A 16,755-nucleotide genomic window follows, 5' to 3' on the forward strand; every position below is an offset into this window, starting at 1 on the left:
ACTGAGCTAGGGACACTGTTATACAAAGCTGTAGACAGAGACAGAGATATTGTTACCGAAAGCTACAGACAGAGCCAGAGATACAGTTACACAAAGCTACAGATTGAGCCAGAGACACAGTTACACAAAGCTATAGACAGAGCCAGAGATACAGTTGCACAAATCTACAGGCAGGGCCAGAGACACAGTTACACAAAACTACAGACAGAGCCAGGGATACAGTTTCACAAAGCTACAGGCAGGGACAGTGACACTGTTACACAAAGCTACAAACAGTGTCAGAGATACAGTTACACAAAGCTACAGACAGGGCCAGAGATGCAGTTACAAAAAAATATGGACAGGGCCAGCGACACAGTTACACAAAGCTACAGACAAAGCCAGAGACAGTTACACAAAGCAATAGACAGATCCAGAGATACAGTTACACAAAGCTATAGACTGAGTCAGAGATACAGTTACAGAGATACAGTGGCACGGTGGCACAGTGGTTAGCACTGCTGCCTCACAGCGCCAGAGACCTGTGTTCAATTCCCGCCTCAAACGACTAACTGTATGGAGTTTACACATTCTCCCCGTGTCTGCGTGGGTTTCCTCCGGGTGCTCTGGTTTCTTCCCACAGTCCAAAGATGTGCAGGTTAGGTGAATTGGCCACGCTAAATTGCCCGTAGGGTTAGATGCAAGGGTATATGTAGGGGAATGGGTCTGGGTGGGTGTGCTTCTGCGGGTTAGTGTGGACTTGTTGGGCTGAAGGGCCTGTTTCCACACTGTAAGAGATCTAAAGTTTGTAGACAGAGCCAGAGATACAGTTACCCAAAGCTACAGACAGTGCCAGAGATACAGTTACACAAAGCTACAGATTGAGCCAGAGATACAGTTACCCAAAGCTACAGACAGTGCCAGAGATACAGTTACACAAAGCTACAGATTGAGCCAGAGACACTGTTATACAAAGCTATAGACAGGGCCAGAGATACAGTTATACAAAGCTGCAGACAGAGCCAGAGATACAGAGATTAGATTAGATTCCTTACAGTGCAGAAACAGGCCCTTCGGCCCAACACGTCCACACCGACCCTCTGATGAGTAACCCACCCAGACCCATTTCCGTCTGACTAATGCACTGAACACTATAGGCAATTTAGCATGGCCAATTTACCTGACCTGCACATCTTTGGACTGTGGGAGGAAACCGGAGCACCCGGAGGAAACCCACGCAGACACTGGGAGAATGTGCTAACTCCACACAGACAGTCGCCCATGGATGGAATTGAACCTGGGACACTGGTGCTGTGAGGCAGCAGTGCTAATAACTGAGCCATTGTACCGCCCCAAAGTTACAGACAAACCTACACAAAGCTACAGACAGAGCCAGAGACATCTATCCACAAAGCTACACACAGAGCCAGAGATACAAGTACACAAAGCTGCAGATAAAGCTAGAGACACAGTTACACAAATCTACAGACAGGGCCATAGATACAGTTACACAAAGCTGTAGACAAGGCCAGAGACACAGTTACCCAAAGCTACAGATTGAGCCAGAGACACTGTTACACAAAGCTGTAGATAGGGCCAGAGATTCAGTTACACAAAACTACAGATGGAGCCAGAGACACTTTTACACAAAGCTATAGACAGGGCCAGAGATACAGTTAATCAAAGTTACAGACAGAGCCAGAGATCCAGTTACACAAAGCTATAGACAGGGTCAGAGACACAGCTACACAAAGCTACAGACAGGGCCAGAGATACAGTTACACAAAGCTACAGATTGAGCCAGAAATTCAGTTACACATAGCTATAGACAGGGTCAGAGACACAGCTACACAAAGCTACAGACAGGGCCAGAGATACAGTTACACAAAGCTACAGATTGAGTCAGAGACACTGTTACACAAAGCTATCGACAGAGCCAGAGATACAGTTATACAAAGGTCCAGATTGAGCCAGAGACACTGTTACATAAAGGTATAGACAGGTCTAGAGATACAATTACGTAAAGCTACAGACAGAGCAAGAGATACAGTTACACAAAGCTACAGAAAGAGCCAGAGACACTGTTACACAAAGCTATAGTCAGGGTCAGAGATACAGTTACACAAACCGCAGACAGAGCCAGAGATAAGATTAGATTCCTTAAAGTGTAGAAACAGGCCCTTCAGCCTAACAAGTTAACACCGACCTTCTGATGAGTAAACCACCCAGACCCATTTCCCTCTGACTAATGCACTGAACACTACAGGCAATTTAGCATGGCCAATTTACCTGACCTGCACATCTTTGGACTGTGGGAGGAAAACGGAGCACCCGGAGGAAACCCACGCAGCCATGAGGAGAATGTGCAAACTCCACACAGACAGTCGCCCATGGATGGAATTGAACCTGGGACACTGGTGCTGTGAGGCGGTAAAGCTAACCACTGTGCCACTGCACCGCCCCAAAGCTACAGACAAACCTACACAAAGCTACAGACAGAGCCAGAGACATCTATCCACAAAGCTACAGACAGAACCATAGCCAATGTTACACAAATCTACAGACAAGGCCAGAGACACTGTTACACAAAGCTACATATTGAGCCAGAGATGCTGTTATACAAAGCTACAGACAGGGCCAGAGATACAGTTACACCAAGCTATAGACAGAACCAGAGGGACAGTTACACAAAGCTACATTCAGAGCCAGAGACACTGTTAAAAAAGCTACAGAGACAGAGATACAGTTACCCAAAACTATAGACAGGGCCAGAGACACTGTTACACAAAGCAATAGACAGAGCCAGAGACACAGTTACACAAAGCTACAGACAGGGTCAGAGATACAGCTACACAAAGCTACAGACAGGGCCAGAGATACAGTTACACAAAGCTACAGATTGAGTCAGAGACACTGTTATACAAAGCTATAGTCCGGGCCAGAGGTACAGGTACACAAAACCACAGATGGAGCCAGAGACACTGTTATACAAAGCTAAAGACAGGGCCAGAGATACAGTTACAAAAAGTTACAGACAGAGCCATAGATACAGTTACACAAAGCTACAGACAGGGCCAGAGACACAGTTACCCAAAGTTACAGACAGGGTCAGAGATACAGCTACACAAAGCTACAGACAGGGCCAGAGATTCAGTTACACAAAGCTACAGATTGAGTCAGAGACACTGTTATACAAAGCTATAGTCCGGGCCAGAGGTACAGGTACACAAAACCACAGATGGAGCCAGAGACACTGTTATACAAAGCTAAAGACAGGGCCAGAGATACAGTTACAAAAAGTTATAGACAGAGCCATAGACACAGTTACCCAAACTAACAGACAGAGCCAGAGATTCAGTTACACAAAGCTATAGACAGGGTCAGAGACACAGTTACACAAAGCTACAGACAGAGTCAGAGATACAGTGACACAAAGATACTGACAGAGCCAGAGACAGATTTACACAAAGTTCCAGACAGAGCCAGAGAACCAGTTAAACAAGTCTACAGACAAGGCCATAGATACAGTTACACAAAGCTACATTCAGAGCCAGAGACACAGTTAGCCAAAGTTACAGACAGAGCCAGAGACACAGTTACACAAAGCTATAGACAGAGCTAGAGATACAGCTACACAAAGATACAGACAGGGCCAGAGATACAGTTACACAAAACTACAGATTGACCCAGAGATTCAGTTACACAAAGCTATAGACAGAGTCAGAGATGCAGTTACACAAAGCTACAGACAGAGTCAGAGATACCGTTAAAACAAAGATCCAGTTATACAAAGTTACAGACAGAGCCAGACATCCAGTTACACAAAGCTACAGATAAGGCCAGAGACACAGTTACACAAAGCTATAGACAGAGCCAGAGACACAGTTACCCAAAGTTACAGACAGAGCCAGACATCCAGTTACACAAAGCTACAGATTGAGCCAGAGATTCAGTTACAGAAAGCTATAGACAGGGCCAGAGACACAGTTACACAAAGCTATAGACAGGGCCAGAGACACAGTTACACAAAGCTACAGACAGAGTCAGAGACACAGTTACACAAAGCTACAGACAGAGTCAGAGATACTGTTACACAAAGCTATAGACAGGGTCAGAGACACAGTTACTCAAAGCACTAGTCTGAGTCAGAGTTACAGTTACACAAAGATACAGACAGAGCCAGAGATACGCTTACACAAAGTTACAAACAGAGTCAGAGATACTGGTACACAAAGATACAGACAGAGCCAGAGACAATGTTACACAAAGCTACAGACAGAGTCAGAGACACAGTTACACAAAGCTACAGACTGAATCAGAGATACAGCAACACAAAGCTACAGATTGAGCCAGAAATTCAGTTACACAACGCTATAGACAGAGTCAGAGACACAGTTACACAAAGCTACAGACAGGGTGAGAGATACAGCTACACAAAGCTACAGATTGAGCCAGAATTTAAGTTACATAAAGATACAGACAGAGCCAGAGACACAGTTACACAAAGCTACAGACAGGGCCAGAGATTCAGTTACACAAAGCTATAGACTGAGTCAGAGACCCAGTTACACAAAGCTACAGACTGAGTCAGAGATACTGTTACACAAAGATATAGACAGGGCCAGACATTCAGTTATACAAAGCTACAGATTGAGCCAGAAATTCAGTTACATAAAGATACAGACAGAGCCAGAGACACAGTTACACAAAGCTACAGACTGAATCAGAGATACAGAGACACAAAGATACTGACAGAGCCAGAGACACACTTACACAAAGTTCCAGACAGTGCCAGAGATTCAGTTACACAAAGCTATAGACAGGGTCAGAGACACAGCTACACAAAGCTACCGACAGGGCCAGAGATACAGTTACACAAAGCTACAGATTGAGTCACAAATTCAGTTACACAAAGCTACAGATTGAGCCAGAGACACTGTTATACAAAGCTATAGTCCGGGCCAGAGGTACAGTTACACAAGGCTACAGATTGAGCCAGAGACACTGTTACACAAAGTTGTAGATAGGGCTAGAGATTCATTTACACAAAACTACAGATGGAGACAGAGACACTGTTATACAAAGCTAAACACAGGGCCAGAGATAGTTACACAAAGTTATAGACAGAGCCATAGATACAGTTACACAAAGCTATAGACAGAGCCAGAGACACAGTTAACAAAGTTACAGACAGAGCCAGACATCCAGTTACACAAAGCTACAGATTGAGCCAGAGATTCAGTTACACAACGCAAAAGACAGGGCAGAAACACAGTTACACAAAGCTACAGACAGAGTCAAAGATACAGTGACACAAAGATCTAATCTAATCTAATCTAATCTAATCTAACCTAATCTATCTAATCTAATCTAATCTAATCTAATCTCATCTAATCTAATTTAATGTAATCTAATCTAATCTAATCTAATCAAAGATACTGACAGAGCCAAGACAGATTTACACAAAGTTCCAGACAGAGCCAGAGATTCAGTTAAACAAAGCTACAGACAGGGCCAGAGATACAGTTACACAATCTACAAATTCAGCCAGAGACACTGTTATACAAAGTTGTAGTCCGGGCCAGAGGTACAGTTATGCAAAGCTACAGATTGAGCCAGAGCCACTGCTACACAGAGTTATAGACAGAGCCAGAGGCATCTATACACAATGCTACATACAGAGCCAGAGACAGTTACACAAAGCTACAGACAAAGCCGGAGATACAGTTAGACAATGCTACGGACAGCGCCAGAGGCATCTATCCACAAAGCTACGGACGGAGCAAGTGACACTGTTACACTAAGCTGCAGACAAAGCCAGAGACACAGTTACAGAAAGCTATAGACAGGGCTAGAGACACTGTTACACAAAGCTATAGACAGAGCCAGAGACACAGTTACACAAAGCTACAGACAGGGCTAGAGACACTGTTACACAAAGTTACAAACAGATGGAGCCAGAGACACTGTTATACAAAGCTAAAGACAGGGCCAGAGATACAGTTGCACAAAGTTATAGACAGAGCCATAGATACAGTTACACAAAGCTATAGACAGGGCCAGAGACACAGTTACACAAAGCTATAGACAGGGCCAGAGACACAGTTACACAAAGCACTAGTCAGAGTCAGAGTTACAGTGGCACAAAGATACAGACAGAGCCAGAGATTCAGTTACACAAAGCTATAGACAGGGCCAGAGACACTGTTACACAAAGCTACAGACAGAGTCAGAGATACTGTTACACAAAGCCACAGACAAAGTCAGAGATTCAGTTACACAAAGCTACAGACTGAGTCAGAGATACTGTCACACAAAGATACAGACAGAGCCAGACATTCAGTTACACAAAGCAATAGTCGGAGTCAGAGATACAGTGGCACAAAGATACAGACAGAGCCAGAGACAATGTTACACAAAGCTACAGACAGAGTCAGAGACACAGTTACACAAAGCTACAGACTGAATCAGAGATACAGCAACACAAAGCTACAGATTGAGCCAGAAATTCAGTTACACAACGCTATAGACAGGGCCAGAGACACAGTTACACATAGCAATAGTCGGAGTCAGAGATACAGTGACACAAAGATACAGACAGAGCCATAGATACAGTTACACAAAGCTATAGACAGAGCCAGAGACACAGTTACCCAAAGTTACAGACAGAGTCAGAGATACAGTTACACAAAGCTACAGACAGGGCTAGAGACACTGTTACACAAAGTTACAAACAGATGGAGCCAGAGACACTGTTATACAAAGCTATAGACAGGGCCAGAGACACAGTTACACAAAGCTACAGACAGAGTCAGAGATACTGTTACACAAAGCCACAGACAAAGTCAGAGATTCAGTTACACAAAGCTACAGACTGAGTCAGAGATACTGTCACACAAAGATACAGACAGAGCCAGACATTCAGTTACACAAAGCAATAGTCGGAGTCAGAGATACAGTGGCACAAAGATACAGACAGAGCCAGAGACAATGTTACACAAAGCTACAGACAGAGTCAGAGACACAGTTACACAAAGCTACAGACTGAATCAGAGATACAGCAACACAAAGCTACAGATTGAGCCAGAAATTCAGTTACACAACGCTATAGACAGAGTCAGAGACACAGTTACACAAAGCTACAGACAGGGTGAGAGATACAGCTACACAAAGCTACAGATTGAGCCAGAATTTAAGTTACATAAAGATACAGACAGAGCCAGAGACACAGTTACACAAAGCTACAGACAGGGCCAGAGATTCAGTTACACAAAGCTATAGACTGAGTCAGAGACCCAGTTACACAAAGCTACAGACTGAGTCAGAGATACTGTTACACAAAGATATAGACAGGGCCAGACATTCAGTTATACAAAGCTACAGATTGAGCCAGAAATTCAGTTACATAAAGATACAGACAGAGCCAGAGACACAGTTACACAAAGCTACAGACTGAATCAGAGATACAGAGACACAAAGATACTGACAGAGCCAGAGACACACTTACACAAAGTTCCAGACAGTGCCAGAGATTCAGTTACACAAAGCTATAGACAGGGTCAGAGACACAGCTACACAAAGCTACCGACAGGGCCAGAGATACAGTTACACAAAGCTACAGATTGAGTCACAAATTCAGTTACACAAAGCTACAGATTGAGCCAGAGACACTGTTATACAAAGCTATAGTCCGGGCCAGAGGTACAGTTACACAAGGCTACAGATTGAGCCAGAGACACTGTTACACAAAGTTGTAGATAGGGCTAGAGATTCATTTACACAAAACTACAGATGGAGACAGAGACACTGTTATACAAAGCTAAACACAGGGCCAGAGATAGTTACACAAAGTTATAGACAGAGCCATAGATACAGTTACACAAAGCTATAGACAGAGCCAGAGACACAGTTAACAAAGTTACAGACAGAGCCAGACATCCAGTTACACAAAGCTACAGATTGAGCCAGAGATTCAGTTACACAACGCAAAAGACAGGGCAGAAACACAGTTACACAAAGCTACAGACAGAGTCAAAGATACAGTGACACAAAGATCTAATCTAATCTAATCTAATCTAATCTAACCTAATCTATCTAATCTAATCTAATCTAATCTAATCTCATCTAATCTAATTTAATGTAATCTAATCTAATCTAATCTAATCAAAGATACTGACAGAGCCAAGACAGATTTACACAAAGTTCCAGACAGAGCCAGAGATTCAGTTAAACAAAGCTACAGACAGGGCCAGAGATACAGTTACACAATCTACAAATTCAGCCAGAGACACTGTTATACAAAGTTGTAGTCCGGGCCAGAGGTACAGTTATGCAAAGCTACAGATTGAGCCAGAGCCACTGCTACACAGAGTTATAGACAGAGCCAGAGGCATCTATACACAATGCTACATACAGAGCCAGAGACAGTTACACAAAGCTACAGACAAAGCCGGAGATACAGTTAGACAATGCTACGGACAGCGCCAGAGGCATCTATCCACAAAGCTACGGACGGAGCAAGTGACACTGTTACACTAAGCTGCAGACAAAGCCAGAGACACAGTTACAGAAAGCTATAGACAGGGCTAGAGACACTGTTACACAAAGCTATAGACAGAGCCAGAGACACAGTTACACAAAGCTACAGACAGGGCTAGAGACACTGTTACACAAAGTTACAAACAGATGGAGCCAGAGACACTGTTATACAAAGCTAAAGACAGGGCCAGAGATACAGTTGCACAAAGTTATAGACAGAGCCATAGATACAGTTACACAAAGCTATAGACAGGGCCAGAGACACAGTTACACAAAGCTATAGACAGGGCCAGAGACACAGTTACACAAAGCACTAGTCAGAGTCAGAGTTACAGTGGCACAAAGATACAGACAGAGCCAGAGATTCAGTTACACAAAGCTATAGACAGGGCCAGAGACACTGTTACACAAAGCTACAGACAGAGTCAGAGATACTGTTACACAAAGCCACAGACAAAGTCAGAGATTCAGTTACACAAAGCTACAGACTGAGTCAGAGATACTGTCACACAAAGATACAGACAGAGCCAGACATTCAGTTACACAAAGCAATAGTCGGAGTCAGAGATACAGTGGCACAAAGATACAGACAGAGCCAGAGACAATGTTACACAAAGCTACAGACAGAGTCAGAGACACAGTTACACAAAGCTACAGACTGAATCAGAGATACAGCAACACAAAGCTACAGATTGAGCCAGAAATTCAGTTACACAACGCTATAGACAGGGCCAGAGACACAGTTACACATAGCAATAGTCGGAGTCAGAGATACAGTGACACAAAGATACAGACAGAGCCATAGATACAGTTACACAAAGCTATAGACAGAGCCAGAGACACAGTTACCCAAAGTTACAGACAGAGTCAGAGATACAGTTACACAAAGCTACAGACAGGGCTAGAGACACTGTTACACAAAGTTACAAACAGATGGAGCCAGAGACACTGTTATACAAAGCTAAAGACAGGGCCAGAGATACAGTTGCACAAAGTTATAGACAGAGCCATAGATACAGTTACACAAAGCTATAGACAGGGCCAGAGACACAGTTACACAAAGCTATAGACAGGGCCAGAGACACAGTTACACAAAGCTACAGACAGAGTCAGAGATACTGTTACACAAAGCCACAGACAAAGTCAGAGATTCAGTTACACAAAGCTACAGACTGAGTCAGAGATACTGTCACACAAAGATACAGACAGAGCCAGACATTCAGTTACACAAAGCAATAGTCGGAGTCAGAGATACAGTGGCACAAAGATACAGACAGAGCCAGAGACAATGTTACACAAAGCTACAGACAGAGTCAGAGACACAGTTACACAAAGCTACAGACTGAATCAGAGATACAGCAACACAAAGCTACAGATTGAGCCAGAAATTCAGTTACACAACGCTATAGACAGAGTCAGAGACACAGTTACACAAAGCTACAGACAGGGTGAGAGATACAGCTACACAAAGCTACAGATTGAGCCAGAATTTAAGTTACATAAAGATACAGACAGAGCCAGAGACACAGTTACACAAAGCTACAGACAGGGCCAGAGATTCAGTTACACAAAGCTATAGACTGAGTCAGAGACCCAGTTACACAAAGCTACAGACTGAGTCAGAGATACTGTTACACAAAGATATAGACAGGGCCAGACATTCAGTTATACAAAGCTACAGATTGAGCCAGAAATTCAGTTACATAAAGATACAGACAGAGCCAGAGACACAGTTACACAAAGCTACAGACTGAATCAGAGATACAGAGACACAAAGATACTGACAGAGCCAGAGACACACTTACACAAAGTTCCAGACAGTGCCAGAGATTCAGTTACACAAAGCTATAGACAGGGTCAGAGACACAGCTACACAAAGCTACCGACAGGGCCAGAGATACAGTTACACAAAGCTACAGATTGAGTCACAAATTCAGTTACACAAAGCTACAGATTGAGCCAGAGACACTGTTATACAAAGCTATAGTCCGGGCCAGAGGTACAGTTACACAAGGCTACAGATTGAGCCAGAGACACTGTTACACAAAGTTGTAGATAGGGCTAGAGATTCATTTACACAAAACTACAGATGGAGACAGAGACACTGTTATACAAAGCTAAACACAGGGCCAGAGATAGTTACACAAAGTTATAGACAGAGCCATAGATACAGTTACACAAAGCTATAGACAGAGCCAGAGACACAGTTAACAAAGTTACAGACAGAGCCAGACATCCAGTTACACAAAGCTACAGATTGAGCCAGAGATTCAGTTACACAACGCAAAAGACAGGGCAGAAACACAGTTACACAAAGCTACAGACAGAGTCAAAGATACAGTGACACAAAGATCTAATCTAATCTAATCTAATCTAATCTAACCTAATCTATCTAATCTAATCTAATCTAATCTAATCTCATCTAATCTAATTTAATGTAATCTAATCTAATCTAATCTAATCAAAGATACTGACAGAGCCAAGACAGATTTACACAAAGTTCCAGACAGAGCCAGAGATTCAGTTAAACAAAGCTACAGACAGGGCCAGAGATACAGTTACACAATCTACAAATTCAGCCAGAGACACTGTTATACAAAGTTGTAGTCCGGGCCAGAGGTACAGTTATGCAAAGCTACAGATTGAGCCAGAGCCACTGCTACACAGAGTTATAGACAGAGCCAGAGGCATCTATACACAATGCTACATACAGAGCCAGAGACAGTTACACAAAGCTACAGACAAAGCCGGAGATACAGTTAGACAATGCTACGGACAGCGCCAGAGGCATCTATCCACAAAGCTACGGACGGAGCAAGTGACACTGTTACACTAAGCTGCAGACAAAGCCAGAGACACAGTTACAGAAAGCTATAGACAGGGCTAGAGACACTGTTACACAAAGCTATAGACAGAGCCAGAGACACAGTTACACAAAGCTACAGACAGGGCTAGAGACACTGTTACACAAAGTTACAAACAGATGGAGCCAGAGACACTGTTATACAAAGCTAAAGACAGGGCCAGAGATACAGTTGCACAAAGTTATAGACAGAGCCATAGATACAGTTACACAAAGCTATAGACAGGGCCAGAGACACAGTTACACAAAGCTATAGACAGGGCCAGAGACACAGTTACACAAAGCACTAGTCAGAGTCAGAGTTACAGTGGCACAAAGATACAGACAGAGCCAGAGATTCAGTTACACAAAGCTATAGACAGGGCCAGAGACACTGTTACACAAAGCTACAGACAGAGTCAGAGATACTGTTACACAAAGCCACAGACAAAGTCAGAGATTCAGTTACACAAAGCTACAGACTGAGTCAGAGATACTGTCACACAAAGATACAGACAGAGCCAGACATTCAGTTACACAAAGCAATAGTCGGAGTCAGAGATACAGTGGCACAAAGATACAGACAGAGCCAGAGACAATGTTACACAAAGCTACAGACAGAGTCAGAGACACAGTTACACAAAGCTACAGACTGAATCAGAGATACAGCAACACAAAGCTACAGATTGAGCCAGAAATTCAGTTACACAACGCTATAGACAGGGCCAGAGACACAGTTACACATAGCAATAGTCGGAGTCAGAGATACAGTGACACAAAGATACAGACAGAGCCATAGATACAGTTACACAAAGCTATAGACAGAGCCAGAGACACAGTTACCCAAAGTTACAGACAGAGTCAGAGATACAGTGACACAAAGATACTGACAGAGCCAGAGACAGACTTACACAATGTTCCAGACAGAGCCAGAGATTCAGTTACACAAAGCTATAGACAGTGTCAGAGACACAGCTACACAAAGCGACACAAAGCTACAGACAGGGCCAGAGATACAGTTACACAAAGCTACAAATTGAGCCAGAGACACTGTTATACAAAGCTATACTCCGGGCCAGAGGCACAGTTACACAAAGCTACAGATTGAGCCAGAGACACTGTGACACAAAGTTGTAGATAGGGCCAGAGACACAGTTACACAAAGCTATAGACAGAGCCAGAGATACAGCTACACAAAGCTATAGACAGGGCCAGAGACACAGTTACACAAAGTTACAGACAGAGCCAGACATCCAGTTACACAAAGCTACAGATTGAGCCAGAGATTCAGTTACAGAAAGCTATAGACAGGGCCAGAGACACAGTTACACAAAGCTATAGACAGGGCCAGAGACACAGTTACACAAAGCTACAGACAGAGTCAGAGACACAGTTACACAAAGCTACAGACAGAGTCAGAGATACTGTTACACAAAGCTATAGACAGGGTCAGAGACACAGTTACTCAAAGCACTAGTCTGAGTCAGAGTTACAGTTACACAAAGATACAGACAGAGCCAGAGATACGCTTACACAAAGTTACAAACAGAGTCAGAGATACTGGTACACAAAGATACAGACAGAGTCAGAGACACAGTTACACAAAGCTACAGACAGGGTGAGAGATACAGCTACACAAAGCTACAGATTGAGCCAGAATTTAAGTTACATAAAGATACAGACAGAGCCAGAGACACAGTTACACAAAGCTACAGACAGGGCCAGAGATTCAGTTACACAAAGCTATAGACTGAGTCAGAGACCCAGTTACACAAAGCTACAGACTGAGTCAGAGATACTGTTACACAAAGATATAGACAGGGCCAGACATTCAGTTATACAAAGCTACAGATTGAGCCAGAAATTCAGTTACATAAAGATACAGACAGAGCCAGAGACACAGTTACACAAAGCTACAGACTGAATCAGAGATACAGAGACACAAAGATACTGACAGAGCCAGAGACACACTTACACAAAGTTCCAGACAGTGCCAGAGATTCAGTTACACAAAGCTATAGACAGGGTCAGAGACACAGCTACACAAAGCTACCGACAGGGCCAGAGATACAGTTACACAAAGCTACAGATTGAGTCACAAATTCAGTTACACAAAGCTACAGATTGAGCCAGAGACACTGTTATACAAAGCTATAGTCCGGGCCAGAGGTACAGTTACACAAGGCTACAGATTGAGCCAGAGACACTGTTACACAAAGTTGTAGATAGGGCTAGAGATTCATTTACACAAAACTACAGATGGAGACAGAGACACTGTTATACAAAGCTAAACACAGGGCCAGAGATAGTTACACAAAGTTATAGACAGAGCCATAGATACAGTTACACAAAGCTATAGACAGAGCCAGAGACACAGTTAACAAAGTTACAGACAGAGCCAGACATCCAGTTACACAAAGCTACAGATTGAGCCAGAGATTCAGTTACACAACGCAAAAGACAGGGCAGAAACACAGTTACACAAAGCTACAGACAGAGTCAAAGATACAGTGACACAAAGATCTAATCTAATCTAATCTAATCTAATCTAACCTAATCTATCTAATCTAATCTAATCTAATCTAATCTCATCTAATCTAATTTAATGTAATCTAATCTAATCTAATCTAATCAAAGATACTGACAGAGCCAAGACAGATTTACACAAAGTTCCAGACAGAGCCAGAGATTCAGTTAAACAAAGCTACAGACAGGGCCAGAGATACAGTTACACAATCTACAAATTCAGCCAGAGACACTGTTATACAAAGTTGTAGTCCGGGCCAGAGGTACAGTTATGCAAAGCTACAGATTGAGCCAGAGCCACTGCTACACAGAGTTATAGACAGAGCCAGAGGCATCTATACACAATGCTACATACAGAGCCAGAGACAGTTACACAAAGCTACAGACAAAGCCGGAGATACAGTTAGACAATGCTACGGACAGCGCCAGAGGCATCTATCCACAAAGCTACGGACGGAGCAAGTGACACTGTTACACTAAGCTGCAGACAAAGCCAGAGACACAGTTACAGAAAGCTATAGACAGGGCTAGAGACACTGTTACACAAAGCTATAGACAGAGCCAGAGACACAGTTACACAAAGCTACAGACAGGGCTAGAGACACTGTTACACAAAGTTACAAACAGATGGAGCCAGAGACACTGTTATACAAAGCTAAAGACAGGGCCAGAGATACAGTTGCACAAAGTTATAGACAGAGCCATAGATACAGTTACACAAAGCTATAGACAGGGCCAGAGACACAGTTACACAAAGCTATAGACAGGGCCAGAGACACAGTTACACAAAGCACTAGTCAGAGTCAGAGTTACAGTGGCACAAAGATACAGACAGAGCCAGAGATTCAGTTACACAAAGCTATAGACAGGGCCAGAGACACTGTTACACAAAGCTACAGACAGAGTCAGAGATACTGTTACACAAAGCCACAGACAAAGTCAGAGATTCAGTTACACAAAGCTACAGACTGAGTCAGAGATACTGTCACACAAAGATACAGACAGAGCCAGACATTCAGTTACACAAAGCAATAGTCGGAGTCAGAGATACAGTGGCACAAAGATACAGACAGAGCCAGAGACAATGTTACACAAAGCTACAGACAGAGTCAGAGACACAGTTACACAAAGCTACAGACTGAATCAGAGATACAGCAACACAAAGCTACAGATTGAGCCAGAAATTCAGTTACACAACGCTATAGACAGGGCCAGAGACACAGTTACACATAGCAATAGTCGGAGTCAGAGATACAGTGACACAAAGATACAGACAGAGCCATAGATACAGTTACACAAAGCTATAGACAGAGCCAGAGACACAGTTACCCAAAGTTACAGACAGAGTCAGAGATACAGTGACACAAAGATACTGACAGAGCCAGAGACAGACTTACACAATGTTCCAGACAGAGCCAGAGATTCAGTTACACAAAGCTATAGACAGTGTCAGAGACACAGCTACACAAAGCGACACAAAGCTACAGACAGGGCCAGAGATACAGTTACACAAAGCTACAAATTGAGCCAGAGACACTGTTATACAAAGCTATACTCCGGGCCAGAGGCACAGTTACACAAAGCTACAGATTGAGCCAGAGACACTGTGACACAAAGTTGTAGATAGGGCCAGAGACACAGTTACACAAAGCTATAGACAGAGCCAGAGATACAGCTACACAAAGCTATAGACAGGGCCAGAGACACAGTTACACAAAGCTACAGATTGAGCCAGAGACACTGTTATACAAAGCTACAGACAGGGCCAGAGATAGAGTTACACAAAGCTACAGATTGAGCCAGAGACACTGTCATACAAAGCTACAGACAGGGCCAGAGATACAGTTACACAAAGCTATGGACAGACCCTCTGACTAATGCGCTGAACACTACAGGCAATTTAGCAAGGCCAATTTACTTGACCTGCACATCTTTGGACTGTGGGAGGAAACCGGAGCACCCGGAGAAAACCCACGCAGCCATGAGGAGAATTTGCAAACTCCACACAGACAGTCGCCCATGGATGGAATTGAACCTGGGACACTTGTGTTGTGAGGCAGCAGTGCTAACCACTGAGCCACTGTACTGCCCCAAAGCTACAGACAAACCTACACAAAGCTACAGACAGAGCCAGAGATAGTTATATAAATCTACAGACAGGGCCAGAGACACTGTTACACAAAGCTACAGGTTGAGCCAGAGACGCTGTTACACAAAGCTATAGACAGGGCCAGAGACACAGTTACACAAAGCTACATTCAGAGCCAGAGACACCGTTACACAAAGCTACAGACAGGGCCAGAGATACAGTTACACAAAGCCACAGACAAAGTCAGAGATTCAGATATACAAAGCAATAGTCGGAGTCAGAGATACAGTGACACAAAGATACAGACAGAGCCAGAGACAAAGTTACACAAAGCTACAGACAGAGTCAGAGACACAGTTACCCAAAGCTACAGACTGAATCAGAGACACAGTGACACAAAGATACTGACACAGCCAGAGACACACTTACACAAAGTTCCAGACAGTGCCAGAGATTCAGTTACACAAAGCTACAGACAGGGCCAGAAATTCAATTACACAAAGCTACAGATTGAGCCAGAGACACTGTTACACAAAGTTGTAGATAGGGCCAGAGATTCAGTTACACAAAACTACAGCTGGAGCCAGAGACACTGTTATATAAAGCTAAAGACAGGGCCAGAGATACAGTTGCACAAAGTTATAGACAGAGCCATAGATACAGTTACACAAAGCTATAGACAGAGCCAGAGACACAGTTACCCAAAGTTACAGACAGAGCCAGACATCCAGTTACACAAAGCTACAGATTGAGCCAGAGATTCAGTTACAGAAAGCTATAG

The sequence above is a fragment of the Chiloscyllium punctatum genome, chromosome 10 (genome assembly GCF_047496795.1).
Source record: "Chiloscyllium punctatum isolate Juve2018m chromosome 10, sChiPun1.3, whole genome shotgun sequence".
NCBI classification, from domain to species: Eukaryota; Metazoa; Chordata; class Chondrichthyes; order Orectolobiformes; family Hemiscylliidae; genus Chiloscyllium; species Chiloscyllium punctatum.